Genomic DNA, 23,634 nt, shown 5'->3' on the forward strand with positions numbered 1-23,634 from the left:
AGCTACTTCAGCAAACCAAAAGAATAATAATGTGCATATAATAACATGCATCAGAATTGGAATCTTACTACCCAAAAAAGTATTTCTGGGTGAACTACTTTAAAGGTTTGAGATGAATTTCTAAAACTTTGAATCATTTTCAATATAAGAAAGACTCATTCTTTAGAAAATTAAGTGTGATTTGAAATGTACTTGGACTTTTGGTACTAAATCGTGTTTATTGCAGGTTGTTAAATAAATGAAGAGAAGTAGCTGTTTACCAGTATCTAGATGATAATAAGAGAGAATGGTGGTAAACTACATATGTCAATATAAAATAATTGGGTTCCTGTTTGTTATAAATGAAACAGTTTCATTTAAAATTACTAAGTCTAGGAGCTAGGTACTTTTCACAGAACTTAAATGTCTATCATCAGTAAATAGAGAACACACACACACACACACACACACACACACACACACACACACACACACACCACGATTTTTAAGCTTGCAGAGAAAAGAAACCATGTTTATTTTTGCAGAGTGGAAAAGATACCAAAAGGAATTTTTTACTTTCTCAGTTTTCTGGACCACATTTGTGTGTAACTTTTTTTTAGTTATATCATGGCCAAGAGGTTTACAGGGTCATAAAAGGCTTTATGTTACTTAACTCCACATGTTCTGAAACAGTTTTACTTAAAGTGTGTTCTGTGGATCAGTGTAGTTTCATGAACTGGAATTTGTTTACAATTATGTCAGAAATTGGGAGTAAGCATTTGGAGAGTTTCATAGTGATTTGGCAGTTTTTTAATTTCTTTTGAACTAATAATGATACTAAAATTGGGTTTTGATTTTTGAGTCATTTTTTTCCTTTGGATTTTTGAAAAATTTTACCAATTTATAAGCATTGGTCTTGTACAGAGTTGAGTTTAAAAAGGTAATTGGTTCATCATAATAGATAGTTTGAAAAGTGCTGACTTGCAAATTTGTGAAAATCAGTGATCAGTTTTTTTGGGGGGCAGTGGGTACTGGGGATTGAACTCAGGTACCCTCAATCAAAACCTCATCCCGGCTCTATTTTATATTTTATTTAGGGTCTCACTGAGTTTCTTAGCACGTCGATTTTGCTGAGGCTGGCTTTGAACTTGTGATTCTCCTGCCTCAGCCTCCTGAGCTGCTGAGATTACAGGTGTGCACCAGTGCACCTGGTTCAGTGATCATTTTTATTGGTTTATAAGTTCTTTATGATTATAAGGTGTAGTTCTGATATCAACTGCTTTTTCATTCTCTTCCTTCACCTTATCTATGATGGCTGTGTTAATCAGTTTTCACTGTGGTGTGGCAAGTTACTAAAAGCTCCAACATTTTAAAGACTTGCAACAACAAATGCTTCTTTCTTGTTAATGTTAACTGCTATTGTCAGCTGTGGCTTTTTTCCATATGTCAAATTTTTTGCAGAATTCAGGGTAATGGAGAAGCCCCATGATGTTATGAGAGAGAGAGAGAGAGAGAGAGAGAGAGAGAGAGAGAGAGAGAGAGAGAGAGAGAGAGAGAGAGAAGGAGGAATCCTGTGATGGCTCTACAGACTTTAGCTTAGAAGTAGCAGATGTGCGTTGTTTTACAGAGGATGCTGAAAAATTATAGTCATATGTCTGTTGATGATGTGAATATGTTTCTGAGAGATGTGTCATTAGATGATCTCTTTGTTATGGCAAAATTATAGAATGTACTTATACAAATGGAGATGGCTATAAAGTCACTAGGCTATATAATGTTAGGAGACCACTATTGTGTATGTGGCTTGTTACTGACTGAAATGTCACTATGCATCACATGACAGTATACAGTTCATGCAGTGCATGACAGTATATGTCCGTAAAGGCAAATAATACATTTTTATAAACTTTCCAGATTTTTAAAAATATTCTAGATGCTTAGTTCCCCCCCCCCCCAAATGTCAAGGGAGTTTGTTTAGGTAGGATACCTCTCCATATTTAGATTGATGAAGTTTCTTGGAATTTCTATTGAGTTGTGGTTTCAAAGGAAACTGGAAAGGAATCTTTTACCAGGTAGTCTTTTTCAACTCCCTGTGGGGATGTCTGAATGCATTTTTGTCACATGCTTACCCTTCAGTTTGCTTATTTGGAGATTGTGCTGTTTCTTGAGAGCAACTTTCTAGGGGTGCTTTATTATTATTGATTTATTTTAATGTTTTGTTATGCATTATAGTTATACAAAATTGTAAGTTTTATTTTTACTTATTCGTAAATGCAGATAATATAATTTACTCTGTTTCTATCCCTACTAATTTCTCTCTCCTTTTCTTTCCTGATACGTTTCCTTACTCTTGATGTTATTTATTTTGGCAAAGGAGTGCAGAGGTGGAAAGTCTTAGGGTTATTTACTAAGCCAGTGCTGAGGCTGAGAAAAACTGTGATATATTTTTAATACTTCCTCTGGCTTTCTAATCTGATGTTCATTCTTTCACCAATTTTATTTATTAACTAGACTGAATGAATTAATTTCTGCTTGACAGGCTCAAACATTAACAACACAAAATGATTCCCATAGGTTTCTAAACATCAAGAGTAGTCTGTTGTCTAGTATATGAATACAGTTCTTCTACCAGTTGCATCATGTGCTTATACTGAGCCAGTACCCCCTTCCAATGAAAGCTGATTCTTTTCATTATAATTTTGCAACAATTGATAATGAATTATGAGTGTGACAACAAAGTTACTGAGTATTAGGCAAATGTTAGTAAGGACAACCTAGAACATTTTTTTTTTTTTCCCAACAGATTCTATTGCTCTTTGGGGCATAGGGCTCAGGAGCTCTTAAGAGTGATGGGTCCACTTCCTCTTCCCCATCACAGGCTTCTGTCTGTGCAGTATGGCACTGGCTCTTTGGATGGCCACCATGCTGCTCAGGTCTGGGAGCTACTTGTTCTCATGGATCTTGTGCCTGATGCTGCCGAGGGTGGCCTGCACATTCTTGTGGATGGTAGTTCACACAGGTTGTAGCTGGCTTTCGTTGGTTGGATCTCCACTCCCTAACCAATACAACACCTTTAAGTCACAGGTTCCATGCCCACAGTCTTACAGTTGCAGTGGTAGTAGAAGGAGTTGCACACCTTCAGGTTTTTGGGCTTGGTCATGTCTGTTTCTCTTGATCAGGAAATTGGTGCAGTTCTGCACTATCATCCACTGCAGGTGCATGGACAGGGTGAATGCTCTTTACACTGTGGTGACCAGAGATGGAAAGAGTGGAAAAAATAATTTTTAATTATGTATGCACAGTGAACCGAAATAAAGAGATGGGTCAAAATTCTTGTAAAGGACCCGAACTCAAAGATAAGAATTTAGTCTTATATCAGAAGATGGGTGAATTTATATTTATTTATGTTTTAAAACAAGATGTTTATATCATTTTGTATGTGTATGCATGTGTGTATATAACTTAACGTTCCCTGTTTTAACCAGTATTTTGTGTATATTTATTGACTTTAAGCCCTTATTGTGTGGGATCAGAGAACTTTGTTATAATGCCTAATGCCTATTTTTATAGAGAAGCATTCTTTCAGGATTTTAGGAGATTTCTGTTAGAAAACCTTTATGCTAGAAGGAAGAGTTTGAACTTTGTGACATCAGTAAAAATTACTAGCTAGCTTCATATTGCTTTTTAAATAAATAACATGTTAAAATTTTGCTATATGGATAAAATGGTGGTTACTGTTAGCTTTTAGTTTTGTTATTTCAGTCGTTACTATATATAAATTTCTTTTTTAGAAAGTGTCTTGAAATTGCGATAATTTTACCCACTTAATGACTTTATTTACCATTTATTTGCAGAGATGCATTTTTCGTATCATCCCTTATCAAGTTAAATATCAAGTTAAATGTCTTCTTAGATCATTGATGTTTTATAATAGTCCCATGTGGCTAAGAATATGATTGATTATAACATATATTAACATTTTCTGTATCTTGATCATAGCTCAACTATGTAAATTCAAATTGGATTATTCTAAGAAGCTAAAACTTATGACAGTATTTAAGGCAACTCAAGTTTAAGTTGATATTTCCTAATGTCACAGCATATTAGAATATCATTTTGCATTGTGCAGAGGTTTATAGAAATGTCATAAATTTGTCAGCAGTGGGCAGCATTGCTTTTGTTGCCCATCCAGGAAGTTGTTCCAAGAAGGTCAGCTGGAGTTCACTGGCCTTCAGGTGTCAAGATTTGAATCTATAGCTCTCTGCATATCTCAGATCCTTTCTCTGTTTTCCCTGTATTGGCTTGTATTCTTTGTATTTTTAATTCCTGCCCAGTTGTTTCTTTAAAAACATTTGGAGGCATTTAAAAACTTGTATACATCTTGGAGGATGGAGAAGAAACTTTAACTTCTTTATTATTTGTCAATTTCTCATGTGAATCTGTGAAAATATTAATTTTGACTATCAGAACCCGTCCTCTCATTATAGATTACTGAAACAATGACTCAGCTATTGTAATTGCTTGTAAATCAGTGGCAGAAGTACCTCAAATGTGTTATTTAAAGATTAGGAAACTGAAAATAATACCGAATTTTCTTAGCAAGAAGGTCCTTCAATACTGGTACCTTTGTACAGGAGGAAATCACTACCCAACAACTATGGAGACAGACATAATTGAGTTTTGAGTCAAATCTTGAATGCTAAAATATACTCCCAATTTCTGTAATTGTTATTTTTTGAATTTTAATATTTAAAAATTGAAATATATTCACATAACATAAAATTAACAATCTTAAAGTGTATATGTTTTAGTGATTTTTTAATATACTTGTGATGTTATGTTACCATTATCACTAATTCTAGATCACTTCCATCTCCCACCTCATACCTATTTACAGATTGTATCAATTCCCCTTTTCCTCCATTCTTTACCATCATTAATCTAATTTTTATTTCTATGATTTGCCTATTATTGACATTTTGTGTAAATGGGATCATACAACATAGAGTCTTTGAGTCTGGATTCTTCACTTACCATCATATTTTTAAAGTTCATCTGTTTTGTGGAAGGTAATACAACACTGTGCTTTTTTTCCCTTTTAATTGCCAAATAATATTCCACTTCTATAACATTTTTCTGTGGATGAACATTTGGTTTATTTCTACTTTTGACTGTTGTGAATAATACTGGTGTGGAAGTTTGTATACACATGATGATGTTTTTAATCCTCTTGGGTTGCCTTGGCTATTGTTCTTAAATTAAAATAGTTGTGCTGGTCTTATGCTTATTTGCCCTATTATCCTTTTGATCACTCTACTTCACCCTGCTTTTCACCACACTTCTCAAACTCTCTTGGTCTGTGCCACTGTTGTGTTGGTTTAGTGGGGGGGCAAAGTGGAAGAATGGTGGGTGGGGAAAGGGGAGAAGCTAGGGAATTTCCCCTACTCTTCACCACCTTTGCTTAGAGTGAGGAAGCATATCTTGGCAGCAGCAGTGTCTGTTAGTTCTGTTTGCATTTCTCCTAGTGACCAAGTGGCTGTAGCTCAAATAAGCACAAGAGGAGAAGTTTTAGTTACGTAAAGCTTGGGGTACAAGGGTTCATATAAGTCATGTCAGTTGTAAAAATGGATGCCAAATCAACAACTATATTAAACAGATGTTTTGAGCACATCTAAGGAACTCGGAAGGATCTCAGGGTATTCTTTACATGGGCAAATGAAGAACAACCAGTATAGTGCCAGATTTCTCATAACATGATTTAAAGAAAAACATGGTTTAAAGAAACGCAAATCACCAGAGCCAATTTTGACTGTATTTTCTTGGACATGACTCCCTCTTCCTTTAGTTACAGCTGTGCATTATTTACATTTCTGTTCAGAAGGAGAAAACATTTTTGGTGAATTGCTTCTTCAGTCTCTTTCCCCTTTTCTCCTCATTCTTCCTTTTGCTTCCTTCCTTTCTTCCTTTTCCTTAGCTATTCCTTTGCTCTTCTTAATTCTCAGTAAGTTTCCTGTCTAATATTAAAAAGTGGAAGAGTTTCAGACTTAACAAAAATGGTCTGGATTCTTAAGGAAAATAAAGAAAGTACTTTATTTCTTAATCCATGTAAAGGATATAGTTAACATTATTAAATTAAACAATTTATTTATGATTACCTATACATGTAAACTATGTAAGTAATATGAAATTTATTATTTCTTTTCCTTCAGTTATAGAACATTATCCTAAAATAAGGTGTATATTCTGTTAAGTGATTGTATTCCCTAAATAATGTTATAATTATCATCTAACTCATTTATATATATTTGCATGTGTATATATACATATAAAAATCAAATTTCAAAAATCTGTTAGAGTTCTTGAAGTTAGAAGAGCTTGTGAAAGATCTAGAATTTAAATTCAATAGCGGCTCCTTCATTCCTCCCAGCTTTCCTTCCATGTAGTAGCAATATTTATTTTTATTGTTTATGTGCCAGATACTATGCTAAGTCTTGGAAGTAATGGGATGTATAAGAGGGACAGTGACTTCCTCATGTAATGGTGGAAATGGTGGACTCCTCTTATCTAGCAGTCATTGCCTAAGCTCATCTAGTAATAAAGTCACATTGAAATTTTGATGCTATTCTAAGTATTTGTGGTCATTGTTGAACGGCATTTTAGGTAAAAAATAAGTTATCAAATAAACTCTTATTAAGACATTTTAATAAATGAAGATAATTTTGTAATTAAATAGTCAAGACAATGCTTGGATTATAATTTAGTAATTGTTATAAACAATATGCTTTTTCAGATTGCTGTTTCATAAGGATTTTTTGATTATTTATTTTGGTGGTATTTTATATATTTATTTTGAAAGCAGAAGTGTTGAACTGAAACTTTTGTGGTATATTTCCAGAGAATCTATAATTGATTTAAATGATACATGAGACGTTTTTTGTCAAACTGTACTGAGCTAGAAAAAATCTCTTAGAATAGCTGTATTTAGACTTTAATGAAACTAGGCAGAAAGGAGACTAAAAGTGAATTTCCTTTTTAGTCTTTTAAATGAAAAAGTGCATCATTTGTCCTATATATCTTATTCATCATCAGTCATAGCAATGCATTCATTCCCATGAGAGAGATAATGGATTCAGAGAGCCGAAAGGAAAGGAAGATTGTCATTCAATGCAGATGAGTTTTAGTAATATTCTTATCATAAAAAATTGGGTTGCAGAACTTTAAGATTTGGAATTAAGTTGCCATAGATATATTTAATTAAAAGTAGATTGCTTTAACCTTTCTTTAAGTTAGAAATAGGTTTAAAATCTTAAATTAAATTTATAGTTAGTTTGTATTTAACTTGTATTCAGGACTTGCCCTTAATAGGGATTCTTTATAAAGGTTAGCCTGGAAAAGGTACATTTTAATTGAACTATTACAGTGAACATTAAAAGAAAGTTTTTGAAAGAATTTTATTTCTTAATATATTGGATAAAAGTATGGTTTACATTTCTACTGGTGAGGAAAGTAACCAAACTTATCAAACCTAACTAAAATTTGAAAACAAAAGAGCACTCTGCCTCTTCAACTCCCCATCTCATTAACACAGCTACTTATATTTCCTAAATTTGAATATTATTACTTGATGGGTTGGTTTATTGTTCATAACACTGTCCAATGAATATTACTCTTCTCAACGTTGAAGCACATGAAGAATGAAGTTATTGAAGTAGAAAAACAAACAAATGGAATTATATATTTGACACATGCATTGGCTGAATTACAAACTCTCCTGTATATATTCATTTTTAGTTTAATTAGAGAAAATTAGAATGCTTCAGATTTGTTCTGTGATCATATTTAATTATGCACTCTTAATCTGGGCATTAAAAAAAGTATGGTGAATATGGAAAGATGTGTAGCCAACCACATTCCCTTCTATAGATACTTCCATATCTTGGTCCACATCTTAGGTTCTCTTGTTCTGAGTAGATGCTGAGGTTTGGGACTGTGTGGACCATGTTGATTCTTCTACCTTAGAAAAGCCAGAGGAGTAGAAATGGGTGATAAGATTGAAACCAATTGCTGCAGCTCCAATCTGTGATCTAGCCTGTGGTTCCTGTCAATCAATTCATCACTGATTTCTTTCTCCAAGGGTTATTGAGTTAGAAGTGGGATTTTCTCTTATACTGCTTTAGTTTTTCCTGACTTACTTAGATGCGTAGAAATATTCCTTAGGTGCTTTATGCAACTTGGGATTTAAAACAATATATATATATTTTTAATGGCCATGTCATGCTGACTGGTACAGAAGTATCTCAGATTAATTGTACATATTAAATCAAAACAAACCCTGTCACAAGCTATATCTATTCACTATTACTTTCATTTCATTTTTAAAGGAAAGACTTCTATAGAAAATAGTTCGTATTTGTTCTTTTTTCCCTCCTCTCCACAGGGTTAGGAATCACAAACTGAAATCTCCTGCAAATAACCTGTTATTATCCAGAAGGTAATTGCAACATTATAGAATTATTAATCTTTTCTCAATGAAGATCAAGATTCATTCACTCTCAGAGGCTTAGGAAGAAAGCATGTTCATGTTAGGCATACAGAAAATTGGAATTTATTGTTGTTGCAAGCAGATGGGTTATCCTCATCTCGTCTTCATTTTGTTTCACACTTACATCAGCAGCCTTGTAGGGAAAACTTGCTATGTATATAGCAAATAAGATTAAATGAAAATTTGTATGTAAGAGTTTTGAGCTTAGTACCTAATATTAAATAAATTCATAGCAAAGGTTTGCTCATGCATTTATTTTTTGTAACATCTTCTAGAGTTTAAGTGGATAATATGAACATTTTAATCAACATTGGTAAAATATTCAGTTGCTGATAACTTTTGAAAGTGTTGGCTCTCTTCTAGGTTATTTGGTGCTTGTGATGTCCCAAATTGGAATTATACCAATGTTTTCCTATAGAATAAATGGACTGTACCTGATAAAGTTCATTCCTAAGTTTTCCCTGGGTAAAATGTTCCTTTCTTATGGTATTTGGAGTCATCGTTTTACAAAATGTTTCTCCATTTTGTTTGCAAGTTTTTGGAACTATATTATTAGAGAGTTGACTGAAAATGGAACCAAGAAAAATTCACATTTGGGGTATAGGCTGAGGAAGAGGTGGTGAAGACATGAGAGGAAAAACAACATTTGGAAAATGAGGGGGCTTCTCAAGAGAATGAAGTATGTAGCGCTATTTTATGTCCATGTAATATCTAAAATGTAGTGAACTTATGCAGTAAGTGCTTGATTCCCATTACTTTACTAAATCTTCCCAATAGCTCAGTAAGGTTGATAATATCATTGTTTTTATTTTGTAGATGAGTAAATTGAGACTTAAACTACAGAAGTAACCCTTGCTAACTTGTGGCAGAGCCATGTTTGTATTGAAGGTGTTTTCCCTGTGTGCTATAACCACTGGGTTGGAGAAGGGATGAGGACCATGAGCTATAAGGAAAATGAATTCCATTTGAAGATTCTCTTCAGTTCTAAACCTTCCCTTTAAGAGAAAGAACTAATAGGGAATTGTTTTCTGCATTGTATAGACACAGAAAAAAATTCTGTGTCTATACAATTTAAGAAATTGTAACCTTTAGAAATTTAACCTCAAGATTTAAGAAATCGTAACCTTTCAAAATCTATGTATCTAGTAAACACTAATTAAAAGTTTTTTCTACAAGTAAATACATGTATTTATTCTATTAAGGTTCCATTTACCATGGACATTCCAATTTGTGCTCTTGAATTGTATGAAACTCTTATGATCATCTGAAGCTCAGGTTTATGTCTCTAGAAGCCAATTTATACTTTTGGGCTACTTATACATCCTACACTATATGACATTAAGTGTTGCATAGATGTGTAATAACACAAAAATATTATCCATGTTTGCATAAATAATAATATACCTTCTTTAACTTTTGATATGTTAGACAGGAAAATTTGCAAATTGATTGACATGAAGAAGAACTTACATATATGTGTATTTAGTGCCTTTTTTTCTTAATTTTATAGTATCTTGAAAAATCCGGATATTTCTCATTAACATTACATTTGTATTTCACCTTGTCTACTTATTTAGTCTTTACTTATAGTTTCACTGGATTGTTTCTATTAAATAAATTTCACCTTTCAAGGTGATTCTGGCATTAGAGAACTTGAATCCACCTGGGCCTAGGTAGGATAGCAGTCCCTACAGTTGTAGAGATATCACTGAGTTCAGCAGGGACCAGAGGCTAGGATAGTGAAAACACGTAGTTGTATCTTTAGAGTATTTGATTTATAGGTTGAGCATTCCTAATCCAAAAATCTGAAATCGGAAATGCTCTAAAATCCAAAATTTAAATGCTGTATTATACAACCGGTGGAAAATTCCATACCAATAAACAGTTTTATGCATAAAATTATTAAAGATAACTGTATAAAATTACCTTCAGTCTAAATGTATAAGGTATATATGAAAGATAAATTAATTTTAGATTTAGACTTGGGTCATGCTCTGACAGTTCATTATTGGAAGCATTTCTGGTCCCAAGCATCTTAGATAATAATTAACATGTATTATGTTTTTGTGGTGGACAGTGGTCAAAACAAGCTGGGGGAATCTTAGTCTATACGAAAAGCGGGAGATTAATGCCTAGCCCATCAATGATGTAGGAAAGACATTGTGTCAGATAAGAAGGCAGAACCCAAAAGACTGTTAGTAGGTTGTTTTTAGTGAGAATAGCATTTTAATGATTTTGTTTCAAATTTAAGAATATCTGAATTTGGGATGGGGTTGTCATGTCAGAGGTAGAGCACTCACCTAGCATGTGTGAGGTACTGGGTTTGATCCTCAGCACCACATAAAGTAAAATAAAGGGATTGTATCTACCTATAATTAAAATATAAATATTTTTTTAAAAAAGAATGTCTGAATTTAATCAGCAGAGTAGTTATCACTTTGTTTGACTTTAAATACTAGAAAACAGGGTAATAATAGTCTAGCCTTTTTTTTTATTTTAATGGAGTTGTGTTAATGACAGTTGGATTTATTCTTGAACATGTTAAACCTCCACATTACTTTGCCAGTATTTTCCTGAAATTGGGTCTCTGATTTTCGAAATGGGAGTGGGAAAAGATGTGAAAATTGATGGCCTCAAGCTTTTTAAAATCCAAATTGAAACTTGTACTACAAAGAGAGAAGTTTAACCTGAGAGTTTATGCCTATATCAGCATGACATAGAGTGGCAATTGAAGTTTTCTTACACCCCACAGATCTAATAAACACTTTGGTTCATTTAAAAGTGATTCAATTTTCTTGGATTTTGGATTTCAAAAAGAAGGAACGTAGCCTAGTGAATTATGTCCTATATGTGTTCTAAATGTAAAAATCACATATAGATTTATTTTAGATGTTACTACTGTTTAGACATGGATAATTAGGCATTTTGTGAATGTTCAGATAAACAGTTTATTCAGCATTTTACAATTTTTTTTATCAAATTGTGATATTTAATATATTGAGTGAACAAAATGTGTGTGTGTATACATATATTTATACACACACACATATACAGACACACACTTATTGGTGTGTGCCTAATATGTGTACATTGCATAAATTACATATATTTGGAGTTTATGACAAAAAGATCTATCTTAAAATACAAATAATTCATCTATGTTATTAAATTAAACTACCATAATTTTGTTTTTAAGTCTTGTATACATTATTTGGTAAGTTCTTATTATACAACTATGTATTATATATTATACAACTATGTGTTGGAATGATTAAGAAAAGTACCTACCTAGATCTTTGTGTTTTTTAATCATTTATTCAAATAATTTTTGTAATCTTAATGTATAATAGAGTCTCATGAGAATACTATTTATGATCACCTACAAAAACAACAAAAAATATTTCATTAATTCTGTTCTTATTACATTCCTAGTTGCTAAGTGTGATTTGATTTTGTATAACAATTTGAAAATTATTATTTCAGTAAATACTTGTTGAGTTGTTATTATATGTTCTAAACTAGATTTGGGGGTACAGAGATGAGTAAAACTTGAATGTTGTATTTAGAGAGCCTGTAATTAGAAAGGGGAAAACTAATAAACTGTGTAGACAAATGTAATACGTATTATGATAGATGTAGGTTTAGGCTCTTTGCAGGGAATTCAGAAAGGTTAGTGGTGACTCTTACTTGGTTACATATTAGCTATAGCTGATTGTTACACAGTAATTTGGTGTAACACACTAATCCCAAACTCATTGTGACAATAATAATCATTTTTTAATATCATTCATGAATTTGTTAATCTTGCTGGAGTGGGTATACTTTTTTAGAGGTCATGATGAGGGGACAGAGTTGCAATTGAGATTTTCCTGATAAGGGATGAGATTGCTAGTAATCATTGAAAAGCATTATCAAACATTATTTTTTGTGTAAAAGGTATAAAGATCCCTATGGAAGCATTTTTTTCTATTCTAAACTCCACAATGCTAATTACTCCATAGTAAATTAAACTTATAAATGAACAGTGTTCTGTGACATGACTTCTCTTTGATCCTACTCCAGATCCCTTTCTTCTCTTCTTGAGTGTTTCATTATTAAATGCTTTCAAATGCATTTCTTCTTTTTATCCCTGTCTTCACTTTGTGATTTAAGAGAACTAACTGAATATCAAGATTCTCCTTTGAATCTTGATCTTCCAGCACACTTACCCCATAAATCTGCAGTGTTGGATATAACAAATTATGTAATTTCTTTGCTCCTGTGCAGCTTCTGGACACCATGAGGAAAAATCACATTGCCATCGGACTGCTACTTTCAGATTCATGACTATCAACACTTCTCAGAAATCATTTGCATACTCTTGAATCCAGTATTTCTTATATTCTCCATAATAGCTATTTCAAATTGACCACCCTCTTCAGAATCCCTCATATTACTAACTTCTCATTCTTCATTAGCATAATATTTGCCCTGACTTTCGAGAAACTACAAGGTGGCAAAAGGAAAAATTTCAATTTTCATATCCCACCCTTGCAAAAGATGTCTGTATTGATATTCATTCTTCCCAATTTCTTTTAAAACTTAGTGGAAGAGATTGATGTCACAAATCAATACTTGGAATCCCTTTCTCTTTTGACTCTTAATTGTTGTAAATTTGTTTCTCTTTCCTCTCCCAGCCTTGTCTCTGCTACTTCCTTTCTCTGCCTATAGAGTTACTCATAGCTCTCCTTCTTTGAACATGTCGGAACATGATAGACAATTTCTCCCTCCATTATTTGGCATATTTCTAGAATGACATTTTAGTCCATTGGTTGGTGAATATGTGATGTGATAGAAATTTACAAAACTGGAAGATATATACTATAATTCATATTAACATAAACTCAGGTACACGTAAATACCATAAACTTAGAAGAATTTGTACTAAGGCATTAATACTGTACAGGAGGATTATTAGATGTGTTTTAGTGAAATTTAATAATTTTTTGGTGGTACATAGAATAAGTACTTTTCTTTGTAATGAAAACCAAAAATAGTGGTAGTGAATAATATCCTCACATACCTATATTATCATTAAATTTTTCCTTCCCCTCTCTTCAAAACAGTTATCTTTCTGTACTTGTACTTGTCTTTCTCTAGCAACAGATGTTATTGAACTAGAAATTTCTTTAAGTTCTCTTCAGTCTTTTCTATTTTGTATTATGCTTAAGGAACCACACAAATGATGATCTTTCTTTCTTAGACACTTCTAATATCCAAACACTGCTTCTTAATCAATTTAACTATAAACTAGCTTTCAAATGCATTTCTTCTTCTTTTTATCCCTGTATTCACTGTTGTGATTTAAGAGAACTAACTGAATATCAATAAATCCCAAGGAGAAACAACTAGAAGTTTCACTGAAAACTCAGGGAAGGTGAAATTTGAAAGAATAGTTGGGATTAGAAATTGTAGGTCATTTGTGATCTTTGTGAGAGTATTTCAGAAACATTTTAGGCAGTAAGTGATTATGAGGAAATGGAGATATTGGTCAGGATATTGGCCTCTCAATGGCAGAATGACCAGGGTCACTTGGATTAAAAGAGGTTTTTTCATTGTTGTTGATGTTATTTCAGCAAATATATCAATTCATCATATTCTAATGATGAGAATTAAGAGACTGAACAGAGAGAATATTTGACTGCATCAGAACATTAGAAAACAATTGAAAAAAAGATGAAAGGAAATAGTAGAATCAAGGAATTTGTCTTAGACAAGAGAAAAACTCAGAGGAAGGTGGTAAACATTTCTGCACATATTAATTTCTAGGTTTGCCAGAAAGCTGAGGGACTTCTGGTCCTATATTTCCAGAATTCTCTGAAATAGAAAATCCCCTTCTGCTGCAGATATATGGACTTACAGCTCCTTAGAGATATTGGAAACTACTTAATAGAGGGAACCATTTTTTTTTTTTTAAAGAGAGAGAGGGAGGGAGGGAGGAGAGAGAGAGAGAGAGAGAATGTTTTTAATATTTATTTTTTAGTTTTTGGCGGACACACCTTTGTTTGTGGTGCTGAGGATTGAACCCGGGCCGCACGCATGCCAGGCGAGTGCACTAACGCTTGAGCCACATCCCCAGCCCCTGAGGGAACCATTTTTAATCTCTTCTCTGTTTGTTTCAACTGTCACTCTTTACCTTTGTGCCTATCTACCGTAAGGTCATATGCCAAGGTCTATGCTGGGCAGTACTTGTTAACATTTTAAGGTTGAATATCCAGGAAACATCCTGAATTACTTGCCGTGTCACTTGGGTGGCAATGGTGACTTGTCTTGGCATTGTTGTCCATGGGACCTCATGTGTTTTGACAGACTTACAGCTCTTTTTCTAGTGTAGCTGCCATAGATTGTATAATGTTTTCAATACCTGAAAACATGTACTATAAATGAAAACAAAAATAAAAAAAAGCCACATGCAAAATATATTTTCTAAAGCATAGAAGAATTATAGTAGGTGATTGTGAAAATATAAAATCTAGTTAAAAGCCTGCTATGGGCAATGTGTTTTCTCACAGTTCTTATGTTTGTGTTAGCCCAATGTAATGGTATTTGGAGGAGGAGCCTGTGGGAGGTAATTAGATAATGAGGGGAGGCTCCTTGTGAATGGAATTACTGCCCTTATAAGAAAAGACACATGAGAGGACACAATATGAAAACAGTTGGGAAGAGAGCCCTCACTGAGAATCCAGCCTTGCTGGTGTCCTGTATTAAAGCCTCTAGGACCATGAGAAATGAATGCTTTATTGTTTAAGTGATTCAGTCTCATGTATTTCTGAGAACATCTCAAACTTACTTGATAGATGTCATCTGTAATTCTAATTACAGATTGGATTGGATCTAGATTGTTCTAGGTATGTCATAGAGGGTAGGAGCACACACAGAAGCAGGAGTCAGACTAGCATGACTCATATCCTGCCTCTGTCACTTAGTAGCTCTGGGACTTAGGCTTTGTTACCTTCTGTCTTTGAGCCTGCTTTCTCATCCAGCAAATGAAGATTGTATCACTTTATAGGACTTTTGAGATAATTGTATTAGACATTAAATGTCAGGCACTAAGGACACTCTATAGCTACTGCTGCTGCAATCACTTTCACCAAGGCATCTTATTTTTTGTTATTTTAATAATTTTATTACTCTGTCACAATAAGACTCTTTGTCTCTCCTTAGTTTTTAGACAGCCTTTGCTCAAATCATTTTATTTTAAATGGGAGAATGTTTTTTCATAGTTTCTTTTTTCTTAAGCAGTTCAAGATAAGTCCTTCAATCATCATCATTAACTTTGTATACTTTTATTGGTGACCTCTTATGGAACTATTGCTAATCTGAGCTTTAGAAATAGAAGACATATATTTTTGTTTATTTAAAAGCCTTCCCCCCTCCAGCTTCTAATATGGTGAATTTGTTGAACTTTGCAAGCCTTGAAACTTTTAATCATTTTTTCTTCAAAGAAATCTTCAGCTATATAACTTGACTTTTTATTCTACTTATTGACCAAGCTATCTTCACAGTGTTAAATTTTTATGTCTCTTTATGTGGTCTTTTCCTTTACAATATCTCTGAGAGAACTTTTTGGCAAAAGCTCAGCAGAAATGAACAAATAAGAGCTATCTGACTTTAAGAAAAAATAATTTTTACAGCTTTATTGAGATATAATTTACATAGCATATAGTTCACCCATTTAAAGTATATAAATCACGGTTTTTGGTATAATAAAAGCCAAGTTTTGCAATCATCATCACAATCAGTTTTAGAATATTTTTACCACCCTAAAAAAACCCCATATACTATCATACTGTAGTGTCCTGAGCACTAGGCAATCACTAATATCTGTCTTTATAATTTTCCCTGTCCTCAATATTTCATAGAAATTGTGTCATTAATACATGGTCTTTTGTGACTGTTTCTTTTACCTAGCATGTTTATGAGGTTGTGTGTTGTATTCCTTTTTATGCCCAAACAATATTTTACTGTATTGGAAATGCAACATTTTGTTTATCCATTTATTACTTGGACATTTATATTGTTTTTAACTTTTGTTTATTATGAGTAATGCTGCTATGAACACTTATGTACAAGTTTTTGTGTGGACATATGTTTCCATTCAACTAGCTTATATATATATATATGAGTGGAATTGCTAAGTCTAATGGTAACTCTGTCTTTAGCTTTTTATGAACCTCTAGATTGTTTTCAAAATGGCTATACTGGGCTGGGCATGGAGGTGCATGCCTGTAATCCCAGTGGTTCTGGAGACTGAAGTAGCAGGATTGCACATTCAAAGCTAGTTTCAGTATCATAGCAAAGCCCTAAGCAACATAGTGAGACCCTGTCTCAATTAAAAAAAAAAAAAGAGGGCAGGGGATGTGGGTCAATGGTTTTGAGTGCCCCTGTGTTCAACCTCTGGTCCCCCCACATACTCTACCAAAAAATAGCTGTGCTGTTTTGCTTTTTCACTAGCAGCATACAGGGTTGCAAGTTTCTCCACACTTTAGGAATGCTAATTCATCTTTTTGACTGTAACCATCCTAATGTGCAAAAATGTTATCTAATTGGGATTTGCATTTTCTTAATGATTAGACATTAGGAAATGATGTTGAAAATTTCTTTCTATGCTTATTCATCATTCCTTCATCTTCCTTGTAGAAATGTCTGTTCACATTTTTTGCTCATTTTTAAAATTGGGTTCTCTTTTTACTATTGAATTGTAAATATTCTGTACATATTCTAGACTCAGGTACCTTTTCAAATATGATTTCCAAATATTTTGTCCCATTCTCTAGGTTAGTTTTTTCCTTTCTTGGTAGTGTCCTCTAATGTACAAATGTTTATAATTTTAAAGAAGTTTGATTTATCATTTTTTTATTTCTGAAATCCTAAGAAAAAGCTAAGATTTCAAAGATTTACCTTATGTTTTGTTCTAACTTTTTAATAATTTTGTCTCTTATATCAAACTATTTGATCTATTTTTAGTTTTATGTGTTGGAAGGATCCATATTTACTTCTTAAAATTTTTTTGAGAGCTTCAGTTGTCCTAGAACTATTTGTGGAAAGACTGTTCATTCTTCATTGAATGATTTTGTCATTCTTGTTGAAAACCAATTGACTGTAGATATGAGTTTATTTCTACAACATTAATAGCTATGTTAGAAACCATTATTTCAGCTTCACTAGTATATTTTTAAAAGTGGCTATAGTATTAAGAGTATACTTATGTAATTAATTTCCTGATTTCCATAATCTCCTATTCTCCCACAACATGGAGTGGTTTATGTAGAATATCTTAATGGTAGATGAATGTGACTTAAGGTGTAGAGAAGAGCTCTTCTCTCAAATCCATGCTGAAGCCATGGAAGCCATTAATGGGTTAAATTGTCATCAGTAGTGATACAGAGTATTAACAGTGAATTGCAATGTTGCCTTGTCTAGTAAGATCTTTCTAACTGGGCTCCAAATATTTGTTGAGATAAAGAGATAGAGTTTAATGTAGTTATCAGTGAAAACAGTTCAGAGCCATTCTTGGCCTATTGAATGCCTATAGCTGCCTCTGATTATTGTCTACATTGCATTAGTACTTCTATCCCTTTATTCTAATTTTTCCCTTTCATATGTTCTTTCTAAGCAAATAATGTTATCTCCTCACAATTTTGACCATTAGTTTTCCTCTGTTTACTTTCACTGACAACAAAACTCAATCCTCTTAGTTTCAGTGCTCCAACAAAGTATCATAGATTGAGTGTCTTCTAAGAAATAAAAAAATTATTTCTTACAGTTTTGAAGGCTGGAAGCCTAAGAGGATGCCATAATGGTTGAAATCTGGAGAGGGCTGTCTTCTGATTTCTGCTCATAATCTCTCTTAGTGGAGAGTCAGTGAACAAGAAAAGCGGTAACTTTTATGTGGGTGTGTTCATTAGCTTTTTGTCGCTATGATCAAAGTACCTTATGGGAACAACTGGTACTTTTGGCTTGAGGTGTCAGAGATTCAGCCCATGGTCTGCCATTGCTCTAGACCCGTGGTGAGGCAGAAAATCATAGAGAAGGATGTGGTATTAGAGCATTGCTTACCTCATGACAGCCAGGAATGAGGGTGGAAATGGTGAGGAAAAGAAGGGGAAGAGGTCAGTCATAAGCCTTCCAGGGCACGCTCCATTTGAGTCAACCCTTCTAGGCACATCCCACCTGTCTACAGTTACCACCCAATTAGTCCATTCAAACTAGGATGGACTGATTAGGTTATACCTCTCATATTCCAGTTATTTCACTTCAGAACATCCCAACATTAAAACTTTGGTAAGCACCTTATATCCAAACTATGAAAGTGGGCATTAAACTCATCCATGAGGACTTTATACTTTAGACCTTCCAAAAGGCGCTACTTAACACCATCATCTTTTTTTTTTTTTATTAGCTACACATGACATTACAATGATCTTGGCAATTCATACATTTGAAACAATTGGGGTATAATTTCTCATTTTTCTGATTGTACAGATTGCAGAATCACACTGATCATAGAGTCACCTATATACATACAACAATCATAATGTCTGTTTTATTCTGCTACCCTTCCTAGCCCCCCTTCCCCTCCCCTCCCCTCCCAACATTTCTCTATCCAATCTAATGTGACACACTTTTTTTTTTCTCCTCACAACATCATACATGTATTCTGTATAACAATGAGGGTCCGCCCTTCCATCTTCCGTGCAACTTCCCTTCTCCCTACATTTCCCTCCACCTCTCTTCCCTATTTAGTGGTAATCTTCTTCTCATGCTCTTCCTCCCTATCCCATTTTGAGTCACCCCCCTTATATCAGAGAAGACATTCGACATTTGTTTTTTAGGGATTGGCTAACTTCACTTAGCATAATCTTCTCTAATGCCATCCATTTCCCTGCAATGACATGATCTTGTTATTTTTTTAGTGATGAGTAATATTCCATTGTGTATAAATGTCACATTTTTTTAATCCATTCGTATATTGAAGGGCATCTTGGTTTCACAGTCTAGCTATTGTGAATTGTGCTGTTATAAACATTGATGTGGCTGTGTCCCTGTAGTATGCTCTTTTTAGATCTTTTGGGTATAGTCTGAGAAGGGGAATAGCTGGGTCAAATGGTGGTTCCATTTCCAGCTTTCCAAGGAATCTCCATACTGCTTTCCAAATTGGCTGCACCAATTTGCAGTCCCACCAGCAATGTATGAGTGTACCTTTTCCCCGCCGCCCGCATCCTCGCCAGCACTTATTGTTGTTTGACTTCATAATGGCTTCCATTCTTATTGGAGTGAGATGGTATCTTAGAGTAGTTTTAATTTGTATTTCTCAGATTGCTAGAGATGGTGATCATTTTTCCATGTGTTTGTTGATTGAGAAGTGTCTGTTCAGGTCCTTGGCCCATTTGTTGATTGGGTTATTTATTTTTTTGTTGTTTAACTTTTTGAGTTCTTTGTATACTCTAGAGATTAGAGCTCTATCTGATGTTTGAGGGGTAAAAATTTGTTCCCAGGATGTAGGTTCCCTATTCACCTCACATATTATTTCTCTTGCTGAGAAAAAACTTTTTAGTTTGAATTCGTCCCATTTGTTGATTCTTGGTTTTAACTCTTGTGCTATAGGTGTTTTATTAAGGAATTTGGGGCCTGCTCCCATGTGATGAAGATTAGGGCCAAATTTATCTTCTATTAAACACAGAGTCTCTGGTTTGATTCCTAGCTCCTTGGTCCATTTTGAGTAGACTTTTGTGCATGGTGAGAGAAAGGGATTCAATTTCATTTTGTTGCATATGGATTTCCAGTTCTCCCAGTACCATTTGTTGAAGATGCTATCCTTTCTCCATTGCATGTTTTTAGCACCTTTGTCTAATATAAGGTAGTTGTAATTTTGTGGATTTGTCTCTGTGTCCTCTATTCTGTACCATTGGTCTACCAGCCTGTTTTGGTGCCAGTACCATGCTGTTTTTGTTACTATTGCTCTATAGTATAGTTTAAAATCTGGTCTCGTGATACCACCAGTTTCAATCTTCCTGCTTAGAATTACTTTAGCTATTCTAGGTCTCATTTTTCCAGATGAATTTCATGATTGCTTTTTCTGTTTCTGCAAGGAATGCCCTTGGGATTTTGATGCGAATTGCATTGAATCTGTAAAGTGCTTTTGGTAATATGGCCATTTTAATAATATTAATTCTACCTATCCATGAGCAAGGTAAATCCTTCCATCTTCTAAGGTCTTCTTCTATTTCTTTCTTTAAGGTTCTGTAGTTTTCATTGTATAGATCTTTCACCTCTTTTGTTAAGTTGATTCCCAGGTATTCTATTTTTTTTTTTTTTGAGGATATTGTGAATGGGGCAGTTGTCTTCATTTCCATTAAAGAGAATTTGTCCCTGATATACAGGAATGCCTTTGATTTATGGGTATTGATTTTATATCCTGCCACTTTGCTGAATTCATTTACTAGTTCTAGAAGTTTCTTGGTTGAACTTTTTGGGTCTGCTAGGTATAGGATCATGTCAGCAAATAGTGCTAATTTAACTTATTTTCCTATATTTATGCCTTTATTTTCTTTCGTCTGTCTAATTGCTCTGGCTAGTGTTTCAAGAACTATGTTGAATAGAAGTGGTGAGAGAGGGCATTTCTGTCTTGTTCCAGATTTTAGAGGGAATGCCTTCAATTTTTCTCCATTTAGAATGATGCTGGCATGAGGCTTAGCGTATACAGCTTTTACCACGTTGAGGTAATTTCCTGTTATCCATAATTTTTCTAGTGTTTCAAACATAAAGGGATACTGTATTTTGTCGAATGCTTTCTCTGCATCTATGAAGATTATCATATGGTTCTTATCTTTAAGTCTATTGATGTGGTGAATTACATTTATTGATTTCTGAATATTGAACCAGCCTTGCATCCTGGGGATGAATCCCACTTGGTCATGGTGCACTATCTTTTTGATATGTTTTTATATCTGATTTGATAGAATTTTATTGAGGATTTTTGCATCTATATTCATTAGGGATATTGGTCTGAAGTTTTCTTTCTTTGAGGTGTCTTTATCTGGTTTTGGAATCAGGGTGATGTTAGCCTCGTAGAATGAATTTGGAAGTACTCCCTCTTTTTCTATTTCCTGAAATAGATTGAAGAGTATTGGTATTAGTTCTTCTTTAAAGTTCTTAATACCATCATCTTATGGGGTAGAAATTTAAAATATGAATTTTTGACAGAGACAGGCAGTAGTTCACCACAACATGTGAAAAAGGCACAGAGATAAATACTGTAGTATAAAAGGTGTCAGTATCCTTATTTATCAATGTTCAACAAATTTTTGTCAAGTATAGAGTGGCAAGACTTTGTTTGAAATTGGATAAATTTTCAGACTCAATTGTCATTATAGAATTTAATACACTTAGCTTGTGATGAAGCAACTAATAGCAATCTTTTAAATAAGATAACAGATTTTAAGTATCTGTGGAACACCTACAAAAAGATCATATGCTGGAGCAATTCGTGGGTATGTAGTGAAAATTATTAGCTGATACATAAAAAATACATTGTAATGTTATACCATGTAATGGTTTAATATATGTATGCATTGTGTAGTGTTTAAATCAGGTCAACCATATATACCTACTGAAATATTTATCACTTCTTTAGAGTGAAATCATTTAGAATCTTTTCTTCTAGCTTTTTGGAAGATGTAGTACTTTAATGTTATATGTAGTCACTCTACTTTGTAATAACACACCAGAACTTCTTGCTTGTAACTCTGACTTAGTGCCCATTGATCCACCCATTCATCTCTCATTCTACTGAAGCCAGAATTAGACTGGCAGTCAGTGTAGATAGAATTTTGAGTGAGTCCAGCAAGTTGGAAACTGTCCCCTCAGGGGACAGTTAATTTCTTCAGAGCCCTTCCTTCACCCTTATCAAGAAACTGCCCCTGCTCCCACCTGTTGCTAGGGTAACTTGTCCCAGAAATTGCCGCACCCTACAGGGAGCTATAAGTTGTTGTTTTTTTTTTTTTTTAATCAATAAATATTTATTGATCTTTTTATGTGAGCACAAAAATATAAGTAGTGATAAGAATGATTATTATGTAAATAGCATTGTGAGGATAGTCAGGCATTGCAGAATATATGTACATATAAATAAGAAGCAACTACAATCTAGAAGGTTGTGATAACTAGATTAAATACTAATAAAGATCAAAATCTAAAACATATCAAAGTAGTTTTTTTAATTAATTTAAAAAATTTTATTTATATATGACAGCGGAATGCATTACATTTTTTATTACACATATAGAGCACAATTTTTCATATCTCTGCTTGTATACAAAGTATATTCACACCAATTTGTGTCTTCATGCATGTACTTTGGATAATAATGTCCATCACTTTCCACCATCATTTCTAACCCCATGCCCCCTCCCTTCCCCTCCCACCCCTCTGCCCTATCTAGAGTTCTTCTATTCCTCCCATGCTCCATCTCCCTACCCCACTATGAATCAGCCTCCTTATATCAGAGAAAACATTTGGCATTTGTTTTTTGGGATTGGCCAACTTCACATAGCATTATCTTCTCTCCCTCCATCCATTTATCTGCAAATGCCATGGTTTTATTCTCTTTTATTGCTGAGTATATACACAATATTCCATTATGTATTTATGCCACATTTTTTAATCCATTCATATATTGAAGTACCTCTAGGTTGTTCCATAGTTTAGCTATTGTGAATTTTGCTGCTCTATAAACATTGATATGGCTGTGTCCCTGTAGTATGCTGTTTTTAAATCCTTTGGGTATAGACTGAGGAGAGGGATAGGTGAGTCAGATTGTGCACTACAATCAAGTGGGATATATCACAGGTATGCAAGGTTGGTTCAGCATATGGAAATCAATAAATGTAATTTATAATCAATACACTTACATGTAAGAGTCATATGATCACCTCTATAGATGTAGAGAAAGCATTTGACAAAATACAGCACCCCTTTTATGTTCAAAATACTAGAAAAATTAGGGATAACAGGAACATATCTCAACATCATAAAGGCCATCTATGCTAAGCCCCAGGCCAACATCATTCTAA

General features: G+C 33.8%; 1 protein-coding gene and 1 pseudogene across 1 annotated transcript in view; one reads left to right on the forward strand and one right to left on the reverse strand.

Moving 5' to 3' along the window:
- Gbe1 (1,4-alpha-glucan branching enzyme 1) overlaps positions 1–23,634 on the forward strand; it is a 267,265-nt gene that overhangs the window by 60,120 nt on the left and 183,511 nt on the right. The window lies entirely within an intron of this gene.
- On the reverse strand, positions 2,820–5,495 carry LOC101964549 (large ribosomal subunit protein eL28 pseudogene; annotated as a pseudogene).

The sequence above is a fragment of the Ictidomys tridecemlineatus genome, chromosome 3 (assembly GCF_052094955.1).
Source record: "Ictidomys tridecemlineatus isolate mIctTri1 chromosome 3, mIctTri1.hap1, whole genome shotgun sequence".
NCBI lineage: Eukaryota > Metazoa > Chordata > Mammalia > Rodentia > Sciuridae > Ictidomys > Ictidomys tridecemlineatus.